At 43.4% G+C, this 13,682-nt stretch overlaps 1 long non-coding RNA gene across 1 annotated transcript in view; it reads left to right on the plus strand.

Annotated features, from left to right (window-relative positions):
- Positions 1-13,682, plus strand: part of LOC107514616 — a 120,888-nt gene that overhangs the window by 88,526 nt on the left and 18,680 nt on the right. The window contains exons 5-6 of the long non-coding RNA XR_004953409.1: positions 7,821-9,857; positions 10,252-10,434. This is a non-coding gene — a long non-coding RNA (uncharacterized LOC107514616). The remainder of the gene's footprint in view (positions 1-7,820; positions 9,858-10,251; positions 10,435-13,682) is intronic.

A 13,682-nucleotide genomic window follows, 5' to 3' on the forward strand; every position in this document is an offset into this window, starting at 1 on the left:
CTGATAGCTAACACTTCGTAGACATGCATCCTATGTATCACTGTTCTACCTCGTGGAAGTGATTTGACTTGAAAATGCAATGACAAGGAGCCATATTGGGGAACAGAAATTGTTTACATAATTGCTTGGTCTGTTGGTGAATCCAGGCCTTTATTTAGAATTCATTATTTTATAAACTGCATCAAGGGATTTCCAAGTTGTCAAGCTTGGTTTGTAAAAAAAATAAAATAAAGTAAAAAGATATGATAAAATGTCTGGCACAAGGTTTTCTGACTTTAATTTTTTCCCTCCATCCCATTCATCTTCCCGGTCATAGCAGGTGCTCCATCAGCTGTGATACCTGCTATTTTCTCTGGATTTAGATCAAACAACCTCAGAACATCCATCAGGGCCATTTTTACATCCGTTCTCCTTTGATGCCAAACCCCAAAGATTCCCCCTCATGTACATTCTGCAAGTTGTTGGACTGACAAGCATTAGTAACCTTGGAATGTCACCCAGACACCAGCTTTCATCTGAAGAAGGCTAATGAATTTTGCTGCAACCAACTTGGTCTTGAAATGATTTTTCTTTAGGTCACCTTTCATAGTTAAAATAGTTTGCTTTCTTATAGTTTACTTTTTTTTTTTTCTCCCTGCCAAGTGAGAGTAGCAGAAAGGATTGAGCCTGAGGACCGGAAAGTCTGGTGTACAAAATTACAATATCTGCTTTTAATATTTCATACTTTTTAATCATCTGGGCAAAACCCTGATTTCTTAGAGTATCCTCATCTGCTAAACATGATTATTAAAGTATAGCCCACGATGTAGTTTTCAACTTTTGAAGCATAAAATTTCCTTTAAAAATAAATACATACAATATACATACATTTATATACTTTTAATATATGTATGTAAAAAATTAGAATTTCGCCCAGATGATTAAAACACATAGTGTTAAAAGCAGCTATCAGAATTTGGTGCTCTAGACTCTTGTTCTCTAGCTCTCTGCTCTCCGCCACTCTAACCCGGCAGACAGAAAGTAAACTATAAGAAAGCGAACTATTTTAACTATGAAAGTGACCTAAAGACAAATCATTTCACACACACACACACACTCTCACACTCACATGCACACACCCATGTGGAATTAAGGAGCCATTTGGTATAGCTTAAAGGAGAGAATGCAGAATAAAAAAAAAAAAAACCAATTTAATAAAATTTTCAATGAATTTATGTTTTATTATGCACAATAGCAATTCCACATACTCTTTTAACAGGATAAGACTTGTGAGACATATCAATGTGACCATGCACAAAAATTTGCCTGTTCTTTAAAATAACTGAGTTCTACAGATAAAGAACCACTGGTCTAGCGCCATGATACACAACAGCTATTTCTGGGTCTGTCATGTGCTCATGCAGAGGAGAGTGCTCATGTGGCCCCAGCCAAGCGTCCAAAGTCAGGATTCATGCATTTCTGTAATTCAACCTTGCGGAAGAAGAACTGCGTGCATTTCACCACTGTTTACCCGCTCCCGGCTTGGGGCAGAATAGACCCTCAAAATTTTAACTCGAAATCATTTAATGAACACCTGCATCCCAAGTTTTCTTCTTCCTCTCCAGCATATGGCTACTGATGGAGAAACCTAGATAACTGATGTCCTCACTGGCTCCTGCCCTCACCGTCGTATTGGAGGCCCTTGGTCCCTTGAAGAACCCACCCAAGGTGTGTTTGTCTTTGAGTCCTTTCCTAGTCTCACTCGGGAGCGCCCACGGATCCACTTGAGGGCGCCAGCGCCCTCCACGAGAGGGCGCTTCCGAGGCAGCACACTGGTCACTGCTGAGGACTGTTGCAGTCCCGGATGGCTTCACAGCGACGCTTCAGCGTGTTTGCGCGGGAGAGGAGGGGATAGATGCCTTTCCTTCCCACGTCGAGTCACACTTTGGCAGCGAGGCATCCAGAGAGCAGACGGCTCACCTAAACCCCGCATGAAAGCAGCTCCCCCAGCTTTGCCTTCAGCCCCTACTCCCCGGAGCTCAGGAAAACCATCTGAGGACCAGCGCCCCATCTGAAATGTGCCCCGCTGCCCTCCCAGGACTTGCATCGCCCTCGCCGGCCCTCCACCCCACCCTCCATCCCCCCACCCAACTCCCCACTCTCCACTACCACTGCTTGGGGCACCTTCAGCAGTGCCTCTGGAAATTTTATGCATCTGAATCACCTGGAGATCTCCTTAAAATGCAAGGTTGCCCTGGGCCTGCATTTATCAGGGCCTGAACTAGGCACAAAATTTAAGGGGGTGACGAAATACTCAGTAATCAACACGAAAATATTTTAATAAGATATTAATAATATTTAATGCAATATTTTGAAAACTACAAGTTAATACCAAAAACTCCACGATGAACAAAATATCCAAATTATAAATGAAAGATTAATGAGTCCAGCGATGTTGCTCAGACCGCATTTTCAGCAGCATGCCCCATTGTCTAAAAAAATTTTAATTTCCCCGGAGAGGCCATACCCCCTATTTTGCCAGTTATGCACCAATCTGCTAATCGGGGCGCAGGCTATAGGATGCATGCAACATCTCCTCTCATCTCATCCTTAAAACAACGCTTCAAAGCAATTGGTTTCCAACTGGGAGAGACCTAGCAATGTCTGGAAACATTGGGGCTTTCACACGATCTGAGGGGCGTGTGGGCATCTGGTGGCGAAGTGCCAGGGGTGACACTCAGCATCATACGATGCCCAGGCAGCCCCCCACGAGAAAGACTTATCTGGCCTAAAGTGTCAGTAGTGCCAGGGTTGAGAAGCCCTGCTGTACCAGTAGTATGCCGCAGGTAATTGATGTCACAGCTGATTCGAACTCAAGTTTTTCTGACTTTTTAATTTTGTTCTACACCTTATCATCCCTTACCAGAAAGAAAGCATTCCTACTTCTAACTCTGAGCATCGACTTAGTCACGGTCAATAAACAGTACGTCTTTTATGTATAAAGGTACGGTAGAAGACAAATAATATTTTGTGGTCTTAGGGGAACAGCCCATTGGGTGACAAAAAGAACAGTTTAGGAAGAATTGCTACATGTTGATAATTTAGAGCCAATTAAGGATGCAAGCCCATTATGGTTCTGTAGAAGGTCGGTTTCAACTATGTTTAATGAAGGTAAATCTCAAACCACATTCTGTGCTGTAGAATTTGGAAAACTTAACTTATTCTTAAATTTTGTAGCATTTCAGTTTTGAAGCTAGGATAACTCATCTACCTTTACAAATTTTCTTTATGTCTGTCTGTTGATTCATAATATCAGATGCAAAAAAAAAAGTTTAGAAACATCATTTAAATGTGTGAATATATGAATTCATGAAACATTAATATGGCATTTCCATCTCAGAATAATATTTTAGGAGTGTTACAAATGATAGGATCCAGCCTCGCTCTGTAGCCCTGTGATCACAAAGCTCCAAGGTACAAAACAACTGAAAATGGTTTTGAAGATCTTAAAGTAAATTTTGCCTGCCGTGTACAAAAATTTAAACATAAAGTTTCTATATTACTTAATAATTATTGCAGAGCTATGGGTTGACGATTTGCATATTACCTTTTAGCTTTCTGCGATCTGCTCTGTGACACAGGAGCTGGGGTTCTGTGAGCTATGTTCCCCAGGATCCTTTGACATCTGCCTTCTGTCGGGTTTGCGGATGAAAGCCCAGGCAGGAGATTGGAAGGTGGACTGGGAAGAGGTCCTCTGCCCCACCCCCACCCCCCTTTGCTTCGGGAGAGCCACTGCTCCAGCTGGCGGGTCCTTTTTGGCACTCCCGGACCCAACCCTGAGCTCCCCGTTCTGATTCTCCCCCAGGCCTAGGGGCGGTAGCTGCTCCCAGCAGTTCCTGATATGAGGGCAATTTCAGCGTTTTGTTTCTACTCTTTCAGACTCTAAACTCCTGTATAAATAAGTCCCCGTATGATATCCCCTCAGCTTGAAATACCTATTCGGACTTTTATTTTCCTGACTAAGAACTTAGATATAGAATATTACAACGATATAGAATATATAAGATATGACAACAAAATGCATGCAAATGTGCCGATTACACCTTCTCCTATACAGCTGGCTGGTTGTGCATTTGTCAGTGACCCTACTAGAAATAACATATATAAAACATTTTGTTCTCGGAACAGAATAGATACTCACAAAAGGGCTTTATTTCTTTGCCATGCTTTTTTTCCATGTCAGAGGAAGTTGAAGATTAGGCGGATCAAAATTATTAATAAAAATAATAAAAATTAAAAAGATTCTACCTGTTTAACCAAAAGAAGCAGTATCTGGAATGTATTTCAATAATGTATCTCAACCAGATGCTAACTAGAGTATTCTCCTCTTTAAAGAGCAATGATGCCTCTTCAGGAGAAGCACTTTAATCAACCCACTGTCCCTTTGAAACCACAGAAAACTGTCGCTTGCAAATGCTGCAGGCCTAATCGATCATGTGCGAGTGCGTATGTGTGACTGTGTATAACTTATGTTATTCTATTTCTGACTTGCCTTTTTATTTACCAAATATGTCTCCATTTTTCTATACATTCTGGATTGTTCTTAAGTCTTAAAGAAACTAGAGTACTTGGGCCTGTAGTCATCTAAATTATACTATGCCGTAACTGGATGTTTTCCTTAAAACACAAAATCTTAAGAATGTTGAAATTTTTTGAATAGTCTGACAATTATTTTATTCTACACAAATGCAGAAGTTAATGATTTTATACATATTTCAGTGATATTTGGAATGTAGGTAGAAGATATCTTTATCTTATACAGCCAGACATCTTTAAATTTTAATACCTTGTTGTTTATAATTATGTTAAAGGAAGATGTTTTCCTTCACATGTGGCCTCGAGTGAGGTCTACTGTTAATGGAACTATGTGCATGGCTACCTTCCGAAGGTTACCAGGGGTCTGACACCATAAACTATCCCTTGAATGCAAGACGACATCTTGGATGCTAGCGGGAGTGCCAGGAGAGCCTGAGCTATGGGTGCTGCTTTATTACTCAAGTGTCTCTAGCAGGAAGGCATGGGATAATCGTGTGTCTTTATATCCGTGTGATAAACTTTATAAATACATGTACATACAGAGGGCTCTCTGTGCCACACTGAGACATGCTGAAGTGATACATAATTCATGGTGGAGAGGCCATGTGGAAGCCAGGGGAATACTTACAGTGACGGGTGATATTAGTCTATTGTCTTAGCCTAAGTCCCTCCCAGGAGAACAATGCCTGAGACCTAGGCTTTTGTGGAAGTAGTTTATTTTGGAAAGCGTGCTAGGGACCAGGACTGAAGGACCAGAGTGAGTGAAACTAAGAAGGAGGAAAGGCGGGATCGAATGTGCATTATTGAGTTGGTCACCACTGTGGCAACTTAGGCTCTACCCTGCTGGCATCTTCTGAGTGGCTGAATAGAACAGTACCCCTCCCTCCCCAAAGAATCATAGCAAGGAGCATTTACCATTGACTCCAGCATCTCCCTCGGCTCCCCCTTGGTTGAGAATTGCCCATTGTGAGCTAGCTCCCGCCCACAGGTGACCCATACCACAGCACGAAGAGCGCAGGCAGGTGAGAGACGTGGTGCTCTCAGCATGAAACGGGGCAGAGCTTGTGCAGACCTGCTTACGGTAGCCACGGCTACAGTGGGACACAGGGCGGAATGGACACGGGTGCTGCCCAGGGCGAGTCTGCTAGGGCCAGAAGTCTCCAACGGGATTTAAGCAAGAACGTCTTCTGCAGGAGGTTGGCCCTCTAGGCTACGATTAATGTTTTTATAAGGAAGTGCCTGTCAATAGGTCCTGGTTTATATATTCTTATTTTTGTAAACCATCTCATTTTCCCAGACATTTCACTGCTAAGAACTAATTGACTTCTTGGCTCTGGTGCAAGCGATATGTCATCATCTTTGAAGAATGAGAAACTTTCTTGTCTTTTAATCTAGCTAGGATTTTAATCCTTGCTGTTCTTACCTTAGGAGGAGAAGCATTTTTTTTTTTTTTTCAAAGAGCTACTGTCTATCTAAGCAATTTGAGTTACTCCAAACCAGCTCATTAGCACCACTTCGATGCCCCATACAATTCTTTAAAAGAAATGCTGAACCTTTGGCAAGAATGATTTGCTCACCAGACCTCCCTCCTCTGCACCCAGGACTCCAGGCCAGCCTCAAGAGTCTGGAAGCTCCCCACAGCTGCTGGCTGATCCCACACATCAGGGGAGAGGACTGGAGAGCACCCCAAAGGGGAGTAATGGAGCCCAGGGCCCACACAGGATGGTCTGGCTCAGGGCTTCCTGCTGGGATGGCACTGCCACCCTGGCCATCCCAGCCACCAGAGGAAGACTCAGACCATTTTGAAGAAGGTGCTGCACCACAACCCAAGGGGAAGGAGGAGGGAGGAGCTGAGTTCCCCTTGGCCAAGACCCCAAGCTTTTTACCCAGTATAACGACAGTACTCATTCTCCTAGTCACCTGTTTTTTCAAAAGCATCTTTTCTAGAGACCAAATCACTGTTATTCCGGCAGACTAAACACTTGGAGAAATGAACTTGGCCTTTCTATGCTAATGTCAAAGGTTTGTAAATTGAACTTCATGCAGCTCAGAAGTCTGTATATATATTGGAAGCCCGTTTTTATTTGCAATACAATCAAGGGGCAACTCTTGTATTAGCGATATTAAAACACCATCTTCATACTTTATGTATTACTCTCCAGACATTCGTATTCCACTTAGTGTGTACTCTTGGTTTGAACAGAATGGAACATATCTCATTTTCATTTGATCAGTAACAGAATCTATGGGTAACACTGTATATTTTCTCTTTATTTTTAAAGATGCTTCTTTATTGTTTTAACACTTGGTTAATATTTCTTATGACCTGTATATATAACAGATTCCGCAGAAAACAACATTATCAAGGTCAGACAGTGCAGATATTGTCACATAGACCCTTTCTTAAGGAGACGGCATTAATGCTGCTGTTACTGTTGAACTGTTTCTGTTTCCATGAGGTTAACATATAAAAATGTATTATTCATGAAAGAAAATGCACTTCATATATTTTGCCAATTGTTATTATTGTTCTAGAGGGGGAAATAAATGAAAATGGTGGTAGTTGTAGAAATGCATCCTTATTCAGAACTTAATATACAATACCAATTTAGACTACTTACCTTCCTCAACTTTAAACCTTCCATTAAACTGCAGAGCTTGATGTCAGCTAAACTCTATAAATGTTAATTTAAGGTCAAGGTGCTCCTGGGAAGCATTTGAATGCCTAGAGAAGAGCCCAAGAAAACTTCTTTTCAAAGATTTATGGGATGATATGGCTCCTTTCTGAAAAATAGGAACTCTATTTCTACTTTTTCCAATCACTTTCTATTTCAAGCTCTAGGACACACTTTCCTTTATGAATCTTTCTGAGATATTTAATAGCATCCTGGAGATGTTAAAATGCAAATTTTTTCCATGTGTAATGTATAGTATCTCGCCAATTTAAACTTCATTTAGTAATGCCAAATGCTTTGTATAGTGGGGAATGAATCATCCCTAACTCAGGAGAACCTCCGTCCATAAAGATAGCCAAAACACATATGCATCATTTTCAATATCCAGATTATCATGAGTTAGGGTTTTTAGCCAATAATCACTTTTTCTGAAACAAAATCTTGTACAAAAATGTACTTTAAGGTTTGGTTCAAAAAGGCCAAGGGTCCATTTCTCTTTGTTCTATAAGTTAACTTACAAAATAAATTTGGGCACACAAGAGCTAAATCTAGTCTTTTTTTTTTTTTTAGGCTATCGACAGGTGTCTGGAGTATTTTGGGAGCAACTGGTCAGAGGAAGCAGTGAAGTTTATTATTTGCCCGGGAGCCACGAGACCACATGGCTCTGCGCACAAATGTGAGGAGCTGAGAGTGGCGATTCTAAGAAGAAAGGGGGCCGTATTCAGACCTCTCTGTGAGAGACGAATGAGACGGGCTGAAGTTTACTGACTCTCCTAACAAGTCCTCATCCACAGCCACCGGTCAAGGAAGGCAGATCGAAGTGGTCCCTTAAGCGTTTTATAGAACACACCATCTCCTAGAGCAAGTGATGAAAGGCCAGCAAATATATCGGCTGTCTGGAGGTTTATTATGTGGTTTGACACAACAGCTTTGTCCAGAAAGGGACAAGGTTGATTAGGCAAAAATCTCAAATCCTGAAATATTTTTCTCAGAAAGTTCAAAGTGAAAAGAAAAAAAAAAAAAACAGAGCTGAGCAATTAGCAGGAGGGTTGAAGGTGGACGCATGCACAGAGAAGGCTATTTGCAGAGGCCACGAGGCGATAAAGGTTATAAATGAGCAGAAGCTCTAAAAATGCCAGTCATAAAATAGAAAATGGTCAGGTAGAGAGAAATTTCTCAGAAGCCTGAGGAGAAAGACGTTAAGTCGTGTTAATTACAAAACACCAGAATACAAACCATCTCCATGAGGCCTAGTCGTAAGCCTTTGCCTAATATCCTGAAATACTTGCTGTCCTCATTCCTCGTGTTTTCCCCAGTACATTTCTCGTTAATTGAGATAAGCTGAGTTCTTTGCATAGAGTCTACAGAAGTGGGCATGCTGGTGGCACGTGGCGCTTCCAAGTAAGGCTGTGAAATTTACTAACAAAGTCTCACCTTCTGATGGAGGACTTGCGATCACGTGACTGACAGGAGGGTGAGTCATGCAGACTTAACAGCAGCCGCCTCATTCCTGAGGAAAGTTCTATCAAAATATTAGCCCTTTTGAGGGCGGGGATGCAGGCAGCAGAAGGTTGGTGTGGATGCGATTTGCAATACCAGCTACAGGAATCCAGAGAAGTGGAGGGGCCCTGCTATCCCGACGGCCTGGGGGAGAATGCTAGTCCTAGACTGACCCTGTGAGGCCTGGTTTCCTAGGGAAAAAAGCACATCTTGAGGCCTCTCTCTTGGTTATCTGAGCATGGAAAAAAGACTCGAAATTGAAACAGTCTCTTGGAAGACTTGACACTGCAGATTTGCCAGTGTTGGCTTCCCATAGGAACTTGTCCTCTAAGGGAGATTCTGGTCTAAATTAATTAGAGTTAAGAGGGTAGGAGAGAAATTCCAGTGAACTCATCTAGGCTTGTTTCTGAGGGGCTGGAATATGATAGAGAGAGCCCTAGAGTAAGAATTGGGGACATACTTGTAACTGAGAGCACCTCACTTCCCTTCTGTGGGCCTCATGGGTAAAACCGGGCAGCAGAATTAGACATTCAGGCCCCTGTTCTAAAAGCTGAGGGTCTCTGACTTGACTGACGCCTCCACAGGTTAGAACTTTGCTCTCCCTGGCACAAACTCAAGGTAGAAAGGAAATTTTAGGTAAGAGCTTTGCAATTGTTGGCTTTAATTATCAAATGGTAAAGCCCAAGGCAGGGGATAGGTATGTAAACATGAGCCACGGGCTGCTGAGACTCTATCATATATTGCCCTAATCAAATTTATAAGACGCACATGTGTGAGGAAGGGGGCGAGTCTCTTAAGTACCCAATGCAAACAGCAGGGCAGGAAGGCAGAGCCCAAGAATTGATACTCCTCTTTGACCCCCAAGTCAAGACTGACCAGATAGAGAACTAGCCGCCCCTCAGGTGGGAGGACTTTAAGGCACGAGTCCTGCCCTGGTTCCCAGAGTGCCCCAGAGGGATTTGACTCCACCTGCCTGCAGTTACACCACTCCTACAAACCTGGCCCTCAAAGCCAGGCCCATCGTCCCTCTCCTGCTCGCCTGCCTTAACCCGTGTTGAGGACGAAGCCTCGTCATGGTGATTCTCATCCCTCAGCTTTCTCCAGCAGGTTCGTGCTCCAAGATGAGAGAACATGAGCTTGTCAACTGTTGCCTTAGTGTGGGGTTCCCCTGAGATAAGATTTCAAGTTTATTTGTGTACGATCCTAGGGAACCGTGAAGGGGGCAGGAAATGGTATGTTAAAAAGTCAGCTGCACTGCCGGCAGCTGGAGCCAGATCTCAGAGGGGACCTCGAGACCCAGGGAAGGACCTGCGCCTTAGGGGCAGTAACCTAGCAGCTTCGGTCAGTCTTTGCGTGAGGGTTGAAGTGGGCTCTGGCAGGAAGGGAACCCCGAGGCAAAGAAATGCGGGCGCTGGCAGTCGGAAGCAGTGGGGGCGAGGAGATAAGACTGGGGGAGGACCGGGCCTGGTACGAGGATGCCGCAGCTCTTGCATTTTTACAGGATGCGAAAAGGAGAAACAAACACCCGGCTAGGCGACCCTGCGTCCCAGCCGTCCGCCCGGCCGGCGCTCTGAGGCTTGCTGAACTCGGCTCTGCCGGCGGCACCCTCAGTGTTTCGTCCTGAAATATGAATTTCGCCCAGTCCAGAGAAAGCATCAAGGAACCAGATCATTGCCGTCCCCAGGTGAGACATAGCTCATAGATTACTTACATACACATTGCCTCTTAGTAAAAAGCGTCTAAGACAGCATCAGAGTCCTGGAAACTTTCAAAGTGTTTGGAGCGGTCACTCCACTGAGACGTGTAACATTTATCTGTGTGTTTCTAGTGACAGGGATTGTCTTCCTTGCATTTTGGGATACCATTGTTCAAAGTCTAGTTCTTTACTCATTTGTTAAAAACAAACAAACAAACAAAAAACCGTAGTTGTCCTTGACAATGAACTCAGAACTATGTTAGCTTCTGAGAATACGGTGATGAAAAGGACATACTCCCTACACTCAGGAAACTTTCCCCCTAGTAAAAAGCTGGAAAGGAAACAGCCGAGCATCAGCGTGTGTGATGAGCTTGTCGACGTGCATACGTAGGGTGCAACACAGGACCGTACCCACAGGACGGATGACACTGGGCCTTGGGGTGTTGTGGACCAGAGGGGAGACTATGAGTTAATAGGACAAAGGGGTGTGTGTGTGTGTGTTTACCTCTCTCGTACACACGTGTGAATTTTGAGGGTAGGGCGGTTTCAGGCAGAGAGCACACATATGTAGAGGCCCAGGGCTCACAAAGAAACGGTGACTCAGGAAAATGGCAAGTTGTTCATTGAAACTGGAGCTTAAGGTGGGGAACAATGAGGGAAACGATTAGAGATAGAAGCCGAGGCCAGTTCCGCCTGAGAAGCCAGGCTGAGGGTACGTGGTAACGGAAAGTAATTGGAGGCCTTGAAGTCGGGGAAATGACACGATCGGGTAGGTCTGCCTTTTGGAAAATCGCTCTGGCTGCAACGTGGATGAAAAAGCGAAAGCAACAAACAGGAGGCCGGAGGAGGCTCCGAGGCAGCTGCTTCGGTGCAGATGAGAGGCGATGGGGTCTGGGAGGAGGTGACGGCCGTGGGCCTGGAGAAAAGCAGGCGGTTACCCACGCTTTCCTCGGCACCCCCAAGCAGACGCAGGCGGCCTTCATCTGTTGCCTCTTTGAATCCTGTTCACACCTCTCTGGTTGCCTTTCTCCCGACTTCATATAACTGTTTGCTTGGACGTCTGCGCTCTACTGGACGGTAACTTCCCTGAAGTGAACCGGTGCGAATTTTCATCTTTGTGCACTCTGCCAGCGCTCTGCCTGGCACATGGTAGTTTCCTAGATGTTCATGGAAGGAGAAATGTATATCCCTTATACCTCTCACCCATTTTTCTAGTTCTACCACTTGGCAACTGTAAGGAACATACTTAAACCCATTTTGTATCTAATGTCTCTTCAAAGCTCTCATTTCCACTTCCAGTTTCAACGACCTTATTCTTTTAACGGTTCTGTGTCTGACTTGGTTTTGAATCCTCCACTCCACTCAATTATGCAAAAACTCCCAGGGCTGTGCATTGCACATCTGAAATCTAGGAAGGGAAAAGCCAAGCTCGTGAGTAAGTGAGATCACTATACCGTTGACCGATGTCTACCTGCCGCCTGCATGGCCCCTTTCTCCAAAGGCTAAGCTGAAAACTAAAGCAAAAAGAAAGTCCTTCATGGCGAAGTTCTTCATACATTCTACAGTAATGGCGTCTGTTTAAAGATGGGGAAGGAGTGGGGGGACTGTGGAGAAGGATCTGGTGAGCAAGGGTGGATCCAGCCCACTAGCAAAGAGGCTAAGAATTAACCTGCTGAACGGGAACACGAGTGGGTCTGCTTCTCAGTCTTGTCCCTCAGGCGGCCACAGCAGAGTATCAGCTTCAACCTCACAAGTCGCCCACGTCTCTTTCCCACAAAACTAAAGTAATCAACGTTCCTCATCATTTTCCTTTACATATATCTGTATAAGCCCATCCTTTCTGGCAGGAGAAGGAGAGAGACGGCAATGCTGAAGAGTAAAAGTTCCATTGTTCTGTTGCTTCTAAAGTGAGTGATGGAAATTATAAGCTAATTTACATATGGGAGATTAGGAGAGTATCCCTTTATTCCTATTAATATATTTTCCCTTCCTAATTATAAAGATTTGAATCTTTTTAAAACAACTTTATACAAAACATTTGTGTGGATATAAGAACTGCATGTTAAATGCTAATTCTGGATGAGTTATTTGCATAACCTTACAAAGGAGCTAAATTGCTTGTATTTAATAATAAATAGAGAATTTAAAAAGGATTGCAGATATCTTGAGAGAATGTGAAACAGAGAAAAAAAATTTGCTTCTATTTTAAGATATGGAACTTTTTTTTCCACTTTGAATTTAAAACTACTCTCTACCCTCTAGGGAAAACTTGTCCTAACTTTCCGATAAGCTTAATATTCCAAGGCTCCTACAACATGACAATTCAGATACATTGAAGGTGAAGAGCTAATATGTTTTTAAATGAACATGGATAACTTTCAAAGACAAACTGCATCTAGTTTTACATTTGTAGTGTGGAGGCTTTTGAAGATATAGATTCTGCATATAATAGCGGAATGGAGAGAGTTGTAGAAGTTTTCCAGAGAATTCAGGGAGAATCAAATTTAAAAAGCAAGATGAAGGACTTTTCTTTAAAGTATGTGATTTGACAGCATTCGGGACTCAGGTAGCGTAGTCATTTCTGCAGATGAGCAGGAAAACATGCTGGTAGGTAAAACATGGGAAATAACTAAAATGATAAATACATCTTATTTTGATTGGACGCTCATGCTTTTTGAAGTCAGGAACCAGTCTGTTATCAGCATTTAAAACGGCAGACACTTCATCTTTCTCTTTCTTCTCCTCCACTTCACTCTGCTGAATTGCCTCCATATTTCCTTGGTTTTCCTTCTCTTTACCAATTCCTCTTTAGACTATCTTGCAGGCCCCTTTTTCTCTTTGATCCCTGATTGCTGACCTCTAATTCAGTCTTGAGCCCTCTCTCCTTTCTTTTATCAACCTGTCTCTAGGTGATCGTTTTAGTTTCCATCACATTAAATTCTATCTTTATGCCCAAAAACCAAATTTATACCCCCAAGCCTGTTCTCAGAGCTCTGGTTTGCGGCTGATTGCCGGCCATCTCCTCTCAGATGTCTGCCAGCATCTCAAATGCAACAAGTCAGTCCAAAACAACACTCTCAACGCGGCCCGCCCACCACCCCTATCTCATCAGACTTCCCCACGTCAGCGGCCAGCACCACGTTCACCCATTCTAGCAGCTTGATTGTCAACTTCTCTGTCACTTCTACACTGAAAAAGCACTTCAAACCCCCTGGTTCATTTCCACCACTGTTACC

The sequence above is a fragment of the Rousettus aegyptiacus genome, unplaced genomic scaffold (assembly GCF_014176215.1).
Source record: "Rousettus aegyptiacus isolate mRouAeg1 unplaced genomic scaffold, mRouAeg1.p scaffold_m13_p_11, whole genome shotgun sequence".
Lineage (NCBI taxonomy): Eukaryota > Metazoa > Chordata > Mammalia > Chiroptera > Pteropodidae > Rousettus > Rousettus aegyptiacus.